This window comes from Chionomys nivalis, chromosome 23 (assembly GCF_950005125.1).
Source record: "Chionomys nivalis chromosome 23, mChiNiv1.1, whole genome shotgun sequence".
In the NCBI taxonomy this organism is placed as follows: domain Eukaryota; kingdom Metazoa; phylum Chordata; class Mammalia; order Rodentia; family Cricetidae; genus Chionomys; species Chionomys nivalis.
In genome coordinates, this window is record NC_080108.1 from 31937532 (window position 1) to 31949726 (window position 12195).

Consider the following 12195-nt stretch of genomic DNA (forward strand, 5'->3'; position numbering starts at 1 on the left):
TTAAAAAGAAATTATGGTAGTAAGATATGATTGCTGAGAATATCCAGATCTGAAAAGCAACTGGATATGGTGGCTGGAGTGTGAGGTGACTCTAGCATGTAGAATTGATACACCATCAAGGGAGTATGATATATTCAGAGGCAACAAAGAGAAAAGGAATGACTCTCACAGTATGGGAAATCATCAGGCCTTCCTGCCTAAATTGGGAAAGGAAGAGGAATCCAAAAGCCCTCCAAATTTTGCAGTCAGGGTGGGCACGAGTCCTGCCACCTCCTCTTCCCCTCACCCCATTGTAGTTATTTCCAATTCATCATAGAGGATCATTGAGATTCTCTGTAATGAATTCACTGCTTCCACCTCTTTATGAGTCCTTCTTTCAGGCATGTAAGAGCAAATAACTTCAAATCAATGGACACTCTAGGCTTTTCGAGGCAGAATATGGAAGCAAAAAGCTGGACAGTTTTCACATCCAGAAAGTTGCTCTTCTCTCAAAATTTAGGAGATCAAAGCCCGTCTGCACTGTAACTGTCTTCCTTTCAAATGCAAGAGTGCTAGCCATGTTCTGGAAACATCACGGTCGTCAAGACCACCACTTATCTGGACCTCAGAGGGGTTATGTTTGAGTCAATCAGCGTCCTCAGAAACCTGTTGTCATCATCGATCCAGAGAAGGCAGCTTTGAACACATGAGCATCCGCAGTGACACTGGAAAGCAGTGATAGATAGACTCTTTGGCTTGGAAGAGGAAGATCAGCATTGTGCAGCAGGCTTCTTTCTCACGATCTCAACTGAGGTAAAGCATCAAGGAGATCACAAAGGCGTTTTCTCCTATACTTTATAGCGCATTTGTCATCAACAAATATCAACACTCTATTGTGCCGCAGTAAAAGAAAACAAAGATGAACACATCAAGAATTTTGATGACTTGAATTTGATCTTGACAACTAGCTTCATGGACAAAAAGAACAAAAGTATAAAATAAAATGCAACCAAAAATACAGGGGTGTGCTTAATATGTTTGAAAGGGCAAAAATGTTCCTGGATTTCTTGATTATCTATTCAAGATGGAAGTTTTGGATAGTTTCCTATTCCTCCTACTTCAGTGTGTCATCGTCATCATCACCATCACCATCATCATGATCATCAACATTGTTTATGCCATATACTCCAGCCTTTCTAGCAGCCAATCATTTCCTCAGTTTACCTCTATGGACTTTGCAGTCAGTCCTGCAAGTGTCCAGGTTGCTTTCATGGTGAAATTCTTAGCCTAACATCCTCAACCTCATGGATTTCCCTGTGTTATTATCGGGAGAGGAAAGCCAGCGGAACCAACAATAAGAGGCAACTATCACCAATGTATTCAAATTCAATTTTATGTTTGTGGTGGGTTTATGTGTCTTTGTGTGTCTCTTTGACAAACTTGCTCTTTTATTTCATAGATATTAACAAAGGTTCAGTTCAAATTATATATTAGGTAAATATTATATAGGAATTGACCCTGATACTTTCTCTGAGCTTTTGAATCCAGATTTGTTCCATACAGTCCTATTTTTCAGATTTGAGATAAAATGCTCTTTGGAAAACTTATATAATCAACCTCCCATTTGGACAAGCACTCCATGAAAACAGACATAATAAGATACACCAATGACCTGGAAATCTGACAAAATATTTGTGAAACTCAGAGGGGTACGTTTCTAAATTCACTTAAGTTAATTTTCAGAGTACCGCAACACTTGTCTTGCTTCTCAGTGTGCTAGAAGGCTCCATTCAAGGGTGGGTTCTGTTGCACTTCTCCGGAAGAGGAATGCCCCAAAAAAGGTAGAAAGAAGTGTTTTGTGAATGGAGGTCAGGTGGAAAAACTCTAGGATCATGGGGTGCATGAAAATTGAGCGTCTTAAATTTATCATACATCAGAAAGATTGAATATGATGGTGGTTTTAACAGACATTTTTGAATAACCTTCACACACCTGAGGTCACTCAATTGTAATTTTTCTTTAATTTTTCACTAGGTGGAGAATGGAATTCCCCTCTATGAGATCTAGTATATCAAAGGACTGAAGAGTGATAGACTTGAGGACATGGGCAGGAACAAAAATATAATGATCAAGAGACTATCATCTTAGAACTTATACTCTGTGAAATCATGCAGTCCAAGATGTTGAGTTTTAGAATCCACAGACACAGCAAATATGAAGGAGTCAAGAGATAGAGAATCAGCACTTACCTTTTCTGCATGAAGAATAAGAAGACCTCCAGGATTCTATCCTGTAAGAGTAGAGAAATAAAAGTTATTAGGGATGCTAAGTTTCCTACACAACACTGTCTGCCTTGATAGCCACATTATGCAGACTACCTAGCATACGCACGCTTGCCAACCAACCTTTACCTGTTTCTTCCTTCCTCTATTTTGGCTTGTTTTACAATGACTCCTTTCCTTCCTGATTGCTTCAACTAAAGCTGCCAGGCTCTCTTCTTTATACAATAACCCAAGTGAAGACAATTGTTTACCCTTGGATATACTACTGGCAGATATAGAATAGGATGAGGGGGTCATATCACATATTTCTCAGATTCATTTGTCATGACATCTTCTATTCCATATCTCATAGTACACTGTTTCTGTGTTAAAAATAATGAGGCCTCACAGTATGTCTGATGTTGCTTTCATATCTTAAGAAAACATGGCTGAGAAAACAGTTTCCTAGAGTTGTATCATCTTCTGGTTCATCATGTGAAAATGTTACTCACCCCAGCACAACAACAGAATTATGGAATGAAAATGAAAGAGAGACATCCATCAAAATGCCGACAACGTCTGGATCTTGGGCAACTCCACTTAATCCCAAGACAGGTAAGATCTTTGAGTATGTAATGTAGGCAATACTTATTCCTCTCGAGTGTAGGAAGTGGCAACATGAACTAAACTGGTGGAATGCAATCATAAATTCCCTTCCTAAATTCTGTTCTGGAATGGTGTATGTCATTTCAAGAGCAGGAGGTGTTTTCCCTTCGAATCACCTTCCCATGTACAATGTTGGTGACCATACCCTTTCTCTGGATCTTTAGGGAAACCTAAGGATTTTCTTTCATCATGTCTCTGTGTTATATGCAACTTATCTCTGAATCATTTTTTTGTTAGATGGGAATTGGTTGCTCTGAGCAGTGCTTGCCTTCACCCCTGCTACACGTGTCTGCTGCATTATTTATTCTCCTCGTGAACATGCTCCCCATTTTTTCCCCAGCTGACTGGTTTGGAGGACTGCATGGAAGTGAAATGCTTGATGGTCATTGGAATTGTATCTATGAGCTAACTATACGTCTTGTGAATCTTGAGCCATCTACACTTCTTGTGAATCTCTCAGCATGCAAATAAATCAAAACAGTGTAAACAACGTGAAGGTCCCAATCCCAGAGCAGGCTGATGTAAAGAGAGATTTTAATTGGACTTTATCAGAAAGTTCTCTCATATTTAAAAAGAAATTATGGTAGTAAGATGTGATTGCTGAGAATATCCAGATCTGAAAAGCAACTGGATATGGTGGCTGGAGTGTGAGGTGACTCTAGCATGTAGAATTGATACACCATCAAGGGAGTATGATATATTCAGAGGCAACAAAGAGAAAAGGAATGACTCTCACAGTATGGGAAATCATCAGGCCTTCCTGCCTAAATTGGGAAAGGAACAGGAATCCAAAAGCCCTCCAAATTTTGCAGTCAGGGTGGGCACGAGTCCTGCCACCTCCTCTTCCCCTCACCCCATTGTAGTTATTTCCAATTCATCATAGAGGATCATTGAGATTCTCTGTAATGAATTCACTGCTTCCACCTCTTTATGAGTCCTTCTTTCAGGCATGTAAGAGCAAATAACTTCAAATCAATGGACACTCTAGGCTTTTCGAGGCAGAATATGGAAGCAAAAAGCTGGACAGTTTTCACATCCAGAAAGTTGCTCTTCTCTCAAAATTTAGGAGATCAAAGCCCGTCTGCACTGTAACTGTCTTCCTTTCAAATGCAAGAGTGCTAGCCATGTTCTGGAAGCATCACGGTCGTCAAGACCACCACTTATCTGGACCTCAGAGGGGTTATGTTTGAGTCAATCAGCGTCCTCAGAAACCTGTTGTCATCATCGATCCAGAGAAGGCAGCTTTGAACACATGAGCATCCGCAGTGACACTGGAAAGCAGTGATAGATAGACTCTTTGGCTTGGAAGAGGAAGATCAGCATTGTGCAGCAGGCTTCTTTCTCACGATCTCAACTGAGGTAAAGCATCAAGGAGATCACAAAGGCGTTTTCTCCTATACTTTATAGCGCATTTGTCATCAACAAATATCAACACTCTATTGTGCCGCAGTAACAGAAAACAAAGATGAACACATCAAGAATTTTGATGACTTGAATTTGATCTTGACAACTAGCTTCATGGACAAAAAGAACAAAAGTATAAAATAAAATGCAACCAAAAATACAGGGGTGTGCTTAATATGTTTCAAAGGGCAAAAATGTTCCTGGATTTCTTGATTATCTATTCAAGATGGAAGTTTTGGATAGTTTCCTATTCTTCCTACTTCAGTGTGTCATCGTCATCATCACCATCACCATCATCATGATCATCAACATTGTTTATGCCATATACTCCAGCCTTTCTAGCAGCCAATCATTTCCTCAGTTTACCTCTATGGACTTTGCAGTCAGTCCTGCAAGTGTCCAGGTTGCTTTCATGGTGAAATTCTTAGCCTAACATCCTCAACCTCATGGCTTTCCCTGTGTTATTATCGGGAGAGGAAAGCCAGCGGAACCAACAATAAGAGGCAACTATCAACAATGTATTCAAATTCAATTTTATGTTTGTGGTGGGTTTATGTGTCTTTGTGTGTCTCTTTGACAAACTTGCTCTTTTATTTCATAGATATTAACAAAGGTTCAGTTAAAATTATATATTAGGTAAATATTATATAGGAATTGACCCTGATACTTTCTCTGAGCTTTTGAATCCAGATTTGTTCCATACAGTCCTATTTTTCAGATCTGAGATAAAATGCTCTTTGGAAAACTTATATAATCAACCTCCCATTTGGACAAGCACTCCATGAAAACAGACATAAGAAGATACACCAATGACCTGGAAATCTGACAAAATATTTGTGAAACTCAGAGGGGTACGTTTCTAAATTCACTTAAGTTAATTTTCAGAGTACCGCAACACTTGTCTTGCTTCTCAGTGTGCTAGAAGGCTCCATTCAAGGGTGGGTTCTGTTGCACTTCTCCGGAAGAGGAATGCCCCAAAAAAGGTAGAAAGAAGTGTTTTGTGAATGGAGGTCAGGTGGAAAAACTCTTGGATCATGGGGTGCATGAAAATTGAGCGTCTTAAATTTATCATACATCAGAAAGATTGAATATGATGGTGGTTTTCACAGACATTTTTGAATAACCTTCACACACCTGAGGTCACTCAATTGTAATTTTTCTTTAATTTTTCACTAGGTGGAGAATGGAATTCCCCTCTATGAGATCTAGTATATCAAAGGACTGAAGAGTGATAGACTTGAGGACATGGGCAGGAACAAAAATATAATGATCAAGAGACTATCATCTTAGAACTTATACTCTGTGAAATCATGCAGTCCAAGATGTTGAGTTTTAGAATCCACAGACATAGCAAATATGAAGGAGTCAAGAGATAGAGAATCAGCACTTACCTTTTCTGCATGAAGAATAAGAAGACCTCCAGGATTCTATCCTGTAAGAGTAGAGAAATAAAAGTTATTAGGGATGCTAAGTTTCCTACACAACACTGTCTGCCTTGATAGCCACATTATGCAGACTACCTAGCATACGCACGCTTGCCAACCAACCTTTACCTGTTTCTTCCTTCCTCTATTTTGGCTTGTTTTACAATGACTCCTTTCCTTCCTGATTGCTTCAACTAAAGCTGCCAGGCTCTCTTCTTTATACAATAACCCAAGTGAAGACAATTGTTTACCCTTGGATATACTACTGGCAGATATAGAATAGGATGAGGGGGTCATATCACATATTTCTCAGATTCATTTGTCATGACATCTTCTATTCCATATCTCATAGTACACTGTTTCTGTGTTAAAAATAATGAGGCCTCACAGTATCTCTGATGTTGCTTTCATATCTTAAGAAAACATGGCTGAGAAAACAGTTTCCTAGAGTTGTATCATCTTCTGGTTCATCATGTGAAAATGTTACTCACCCTAGCACAACAACAGAATTATGGAATGAAAATGAAAGAGAGACATCCATCAAAATGCCGACAACGTCTGGATCTTGGGCAACTCCACTTAATCCCAAGACAGGTAAGATCTTTGAGTATGTAATGTAGGCAATACTTATTCCTCTCGAGTGTAGGAAGTGGCAACATGAACTAAACTGGTGGAATGCAATCATAAATTCCCTTCCGAAATTCTGTTCTGGAATGGTGTATGTCATTTCAAGAGCAGGAGGTGTTTTCCCTTCGAATCACCTTCCCATGTACAATGTTGGTGACCATACCCTTTCTCTGGATCTTTAGGGAAACCTAAGGATTTTCTTTCATCATGTCTCTGTGTTATATGCAACTTATCTCTGAATCATTTTTTTGTTAGATGGGAATTGGTTGCTCTGAGCAGTGCTTGCCTTCACCCCTGCTACACGTGTCTGCTGCATTATTTATTCTCCTCGTGAACATGCTCCCCATTTTTTCCCCAGCTGACTGGTTTGGAGGACTGCATGGAAGTGAAATGCTTGATGGTCATTGGAATTGTATCTATGAGCTAACTATACGTCTTGTGAATCTTGAGCCAACTACACTTCTTGTGAATCTCTCAGCATGCAAATAAATCAAAACAGTGTAAACAACGTGAAGGTCCCAATCCCAGAGCAGGCTGATGTAAAGAGAGATTTTAATTGGACTTTATCAGAAAGTTCTCTCATATTTAAAAAGAAATTATGGTAGTAAGATGTGATTGCTGAGAATATCCAGATCTGAAAAGCAACTGGATATGGTGGCTGGAGTGTGAGGTGACTCTAGCATGTAAAATTGATACACCATCAAGGGAGTATGATATATTCAGAGGCAACAAAGAGAAAAGGAGTGACTCTCACAGTATGGGAAATCATCAGGCCTTCCTGCCTAAATTGGGAAAGGAACAGGAATCCAAAAGCCCTCCAAATTTTGCAGTCAGGGTGGGCACGAGTCCTGCCACCTCCTCTTCCCCTCACCCCATTGTAGTTATTTCCAATTCATCATAGAGGATCATTGAGATTCTCTGTAATGAATTCACTGCTTCCACCTCTTTATGAGTCCTTCTTTCAGGCATGTAAGAGCAAATAACTTCAAATCAATGGACACTCTAGGCTTTTCGAGGCAGAATATGGAAGCAAAAAGCTGGACAGTTTTCACATCCAGAAAGTTGCTCTTCTCTCAAAATTTAGGAGATCAAAGCCCGTCTGCACTGTAACTGTCTTCCTTTCAAATGCAAGAGTGCTAGCCATGTTCTGGAAGCATCACGGTCGTCAAGACCACCACTTATCTGGACCTCAGAGGGGTTATGTTTGAGTCAATCAGCGTCCTCAGAAACCTGTTGTCATCATCGATCCAGAGAAGGCAGCTTTGAACACATGAGCATCCGCAGTGACACTGGAAAGCAGTGATAGATAGACTCTTTGGCTTGGAAGAGGAAGATCAGCATTGTGCAGCAGGCTTCTTTCTCACGATCTCAACTGAGGTAAAGCATCAAGGAGATCACAAAGGCGTTTTCTCCTATACTTTATAGCGCATTTGTCATCAACAAATATCAACACTCTATTGTGCCGCAGTAACAGAAAACAAAGATGAACACATCAAGAATTTTGATGACTTGAATTTGATCTTGACAACTAGCTTCATGGACAAAAAGAAAAAAAGTATAAAATAAAATGCAACCAAAAATACAGGGGTGTGCTTAATATGTTTCAAAGGGCAAAAATGTTCCTGGATTTCTTGATTATCTATTCAAGATGGAAGTTTTGGATAGTTTCCTATTCCTCCTACTTCAGTGTGCCATCGTCATCATCACCATCACCATCATCATGATCATCAACATTGTTTATGCCATATACTCCAGCCTTTCTAGCAGCCAATCATTTCCTCAGTTTACCTCTATGGACTTTGCAGTCAGTCCTGCAAGTGTCCAGGTTGCTTTCATGGTGAAATTCTTAGCCTAACATCCTCAACCTCATGGCTTTCCCTGTGTTATTATCGGGAGAGGAAAGCCAGCGGAACCAACAATAAGAGGCAACTATCAACAATGTATTCAAATTCAATTTTATGTTTGGTGGGTTTATGTGTCTTTGTGTGTCTCTTTGACAAACTTGCTCTTTTATTTCATAGATATTAACAAACGTTCAGTTCAAATTATATATTAGGTAAATATTATATAGGAATTGACCCTGATACTTTCTCTGAGCTTTTGAATCCAGATTTGTTCCATACAGTCCTATTTTTCAGATCTGAGATAAAATGCTCTTTGGAAAACTTATATAATCAACCTCCCATTTGGACAAGCACTCCATGAAAACAGACATAATAAGATACACCAATGACCTGAAAATCTGACAAAATATTTGTGAAACTCAGAGGGGTACGTTTCTAAATTCACTTAAGTTAATTTTCAGAGTACCGCAACACTTGTCTTGCTTCTCAGTGTGCTAGAAGGCTCCATTCAAGGGTGGGTTCTGTTGCACTTCTCCGGAAGAGGAATGCCCCAAAAAAGGTAGAAAGAAGTGTTTTGTGAATGGAGGTCAGGTGGAAAAACTCTTGGATCATGGGGTGCATGAAAATTGAGCGTCTTAAATTTATCATACATCAGAAAGATTGAATATGATGGTGGTTTTAACAGACATTTTTGAATAACCTTCACACACCTGAGGTCACTCAATTGTAATTTTTCTTTAATTTTTCACTAGGTGGAGAATGGAATTCCCCTCTATGAGATCTAGTATATCAAAGGACTGAAGAGTGATAGACTTGAGGACATGGGCAGGAACAAAAATATAATGATCAAGAGACTATCATCTTAGAACTTATACTCTGTGAAATCATGCAGTCCAAGATGTTGAGTTTTAGAATCCACAGACATAGCAAATATGAAGGAGTCAAGAGATAGAGAATCAGCACTTACCTTTTCTGCATGAAGAATAAGAAGACCTCCAGGATTCTATCCTGTAAGAGTAGAGAAATAAAAGTTATTAGGGATGCTAAGTTTCCTACACAACACTGTCTGCCTTGATAGCCACATTATGCAGACTACCTAGCATACGCACGCTTGCCAACCAACCTTTACCTGTTTCTTCCTTCCTCTATTTTGGCTTGTTTTACAATGACTCCTTTCCTTCCTGATTGCTTCAACTAAAGCTGCCAGGCTCTCTTCTTTATACAATAACCCAAGTGAAGACAATTGTTTACCCTTGGATATACTACTGGCAGATATAGAATAGGATGAGGAGGTCATATCACATATTTCTCAGATTCATTTGTCATGACATCTTCTATTCCATATCTCATAGTACACTGTTTCTGTGTTAAAAATAATGAGGCCTCACAGTATCTCTGATGTTGCTTTCATATCTTAAGAAAACATGGCTGAGAAAACAGTTTCCTAGAGTTGTATCATCTTCTGGTTCATCATGTGAAAATGTTACTCACCCTAGCACAACAACAGAATTATGGAATGAAAATGAAAGAGAGACATCCATCAAAATGCCGACAACGTCTGGATTTTGGGCAACTCCACTTAATCCCAAGACAGGTAAGATCTTTGAGTATGTAATGTAGGCAATACTTAACCTCTCGAGTGTAGGAAGTGGCAACATGAACTAAACTGGTGGAATGCAATCATAAATTCTCTTCCGAAATTCTGTTCTGGAATGGTGTATGTCATTTCAAGAGCAGGAGGTGTTTTCCCTTCGAATCACCTTCCCATGTACAATGTTGGTGACCATACCCTTTCTCTGGTTCTTTAGGGAAACCTAAGGATTTTCTTTCATCATGTCTCTGTGTTATATGCAACTTATCTCTGAATCATTTTTTTGTTAGATGGGAATTGGTTGCTCTGAGCAGTGCTTGCCTTCACCCCTGCTACACGTGTCTGCTGCATTATTTATTCTCCTCGTGAACATGCTCCCCATTTTTTCCCCAGCTGACTGGTTTGGAGGACTGCATGGAAGTGAAATGCTTGATGGTCATTGGAATTGTATCTATGAGCTAACTATACGTCTTGTGAATCTTGAGCCAACTACACTTCTTGTGAATCTCTCAGCATGCAAATAAATCAAAACAGTGTAAACAACGTGAAGGTCCCAATCCCAGAGCAGGCTGATGAAAAGAGAGATTTTAATTGGACTTTATCAGAAAGTTCTCTCATATTTAAAAAGAAATTATGGTAGTAAGATATGATTGCTGAGAATATCCAGATCTGAAAAGCAACTGGATATGGTGGCTGGAGTGTTAGGTGACTCTAGCATGTAGAGTTGATACACCATCAAGGGAGTATGATATATTCAGAGGCAACAAAGAGAAAAGGAATGACTCTCACAGTATGGGAAATCATCAGGCCTTCCTGCCTAAATTGGGAAAGGAACAGGAATCCAAAAGCCCTCCAAATTTTGCAGTCAGGGTGGGCACGAGTCCTGCCACCTCCTCTTCCCCTCACCCCATTGTAGTTATTTCCAATTCATCATAGAGGATCATTGAGATTCTCTGTAATGAATTCACTGCTTCCACCTCTTTATGAGTCCTTCTTTCAGGCATGTAAGAGCAAATAACTTCAAATCAATGGACACTCTAGGCTTTTCGAGGCAGAATATGGAAGCAAAAAGCTGGACAGTTTTCACATCCAGAAAGTTGCTCTTCTCTCAAAATTTAGGAGATCAAAGCCCGTCTGCACTGTAACTGTCTTCCTTTCAAATGCAAGAGTGCTAGCCATGTTCTGGAAGCATCACGGTCGTCAAGACCACCACTTATCTGGACCTCAGAGGGGTTATGTTTGAGTCAATCAGCGTCCTCAGAAACCTGTTGTCATCATCGATCCAGGGAAGGCAGCTTTGAACACATGAGCATCCCCAGTGACACTAGAAAGCAGTGATAGATAGACTCTTTGGCTTGGAAGAGGAAGATCAGCATTGTGCAGCAGGCTTCTTTCTCACGATCTCAACTGAGGTAAAGCATCAAGGAGATCACAAAGGCGTTTTCTCCTATACTTTATAGCGTATTTGTCATCAACAAATATCAACACTCTATTGTGCCGCAGTAACAGAAAACAAAGATGAACACATCAAGAATTTTGATGACTTGAACTTGATCTTGACAACTAGCTTCATGGACAAAAAGAACAAAAGTATAAAATAAAATGCAACCAAAAATACAGGGGTGTGCTTAATATGTTTCAAAGGGCAAAAATGTTCCTGGATTTCTTGATTATCTATTCAAGATGGAAGTTTTGGATAGTTTCCTATTCTTCCTACTTCAGTGTGTCATCGTCATCATCACCATCATCATGATCATCAACATTGTTTTATGCCTTATCCTCCACCCTTTCTAGCAGCCAATTATTTCCTCAGTTTACCTCTATGGACTTTGCAGTCAGTCCTGCAAGTGTCCAGGTTGCTTTCATGGTGAAATTCTTAGCCTAACATCCTCAACCTCATGGCTTTCCCTGTGTTATTATCGGGAGAGGAAAGCCAGCGGAACCAACAATAAGAGGCAACTATCACCAATGTATTCAAATTCAATTTTATGTTTGTGGTGGATTTATGTGTCTTTGTGTGTCTCTTTGACAAACTTGCTCTTTTATTTCATAGATATTAACAAACGTTCAGTTCAAATTATATATTAGGTAAATATTATATAGGAATTGACCCTGATACTTTCTCTGAGCTTTTGAATCCAGATTTGTTCCATACAGTCCTATTTTTCAGATTTGAGATAAAATGCTCTTTGGAAAACTTATATAATCAACCTCCCATTTGGACAAGCACTCCATGAAAACAGACATAATAAGATACACCAATGACCTGGAAATCTGACAAAATATTTGTGAAACTCAGAGGGGTACATTTCTAAATTCACTTAAGTTAATTTTCAGAGTACCGCAACACTTGTCTTGCTTCTCAGTGTGCTAGAAGGCTCCATTCAAGGGTGGGTTCT

At 39.4% G+C, this 12195-nt stretch overlaps 4 non-coding genes across 4 annotated transcripts; all 4 read right to left on the reverse strand.

The window, feature by feature from the left end:
• Nucleotides 1-599: 599 nt before the first annotated feature.
• LOC130865666 (small nucleolar RNA SNORD109A) lies at nt 600-664 on the reverse strand. The gene has a single exon (XR_009056215.1). It is a non-coding gene; the product is annotated as a small nucleolar RNA SNORD109A (small nucleolar RNA).
• Nucleotides 665-4072: 3408 nt separating this feature from the next.
• LOC130865667 (small nucleolar RNA SNORD109A) lies at nt 4073-4137 on the reverse strand. Its single transcript, XR_009056216.1, has one exon. It is a non-coding gene; the product is annotated as a small nucleolar RNA SNORD109A (small nucleolar RNA).
• Nucleotides 4138-7545: 3408 nt separating this feature from the next.
• Nucleotides 7546-7610, reverse strand: LOC130865668 (small nucleolar RNA SNORD109A). Its single transcript, XR_009056217.1, has one exon. It is a non-coding gene; the product is annotated as a small nucleolar RNA SNORD109A (small nucleolar RNA).
• Nucleotides 7611-11015: 3405 nt separating this feature from the next.
• Nucleotides 11016-11080, reverse strand: LOC130865669 (small nucleolar RNA SNORD109A). The gene has a single exon (XR_009056218.1). It is a non-coding gene; the product is annotated as a small nucleolar RNA SNORD109A (small nucleolar RNA).
• Between the last annotated feature and the right edge of the window lie 1115 nt (nt 11081-12195).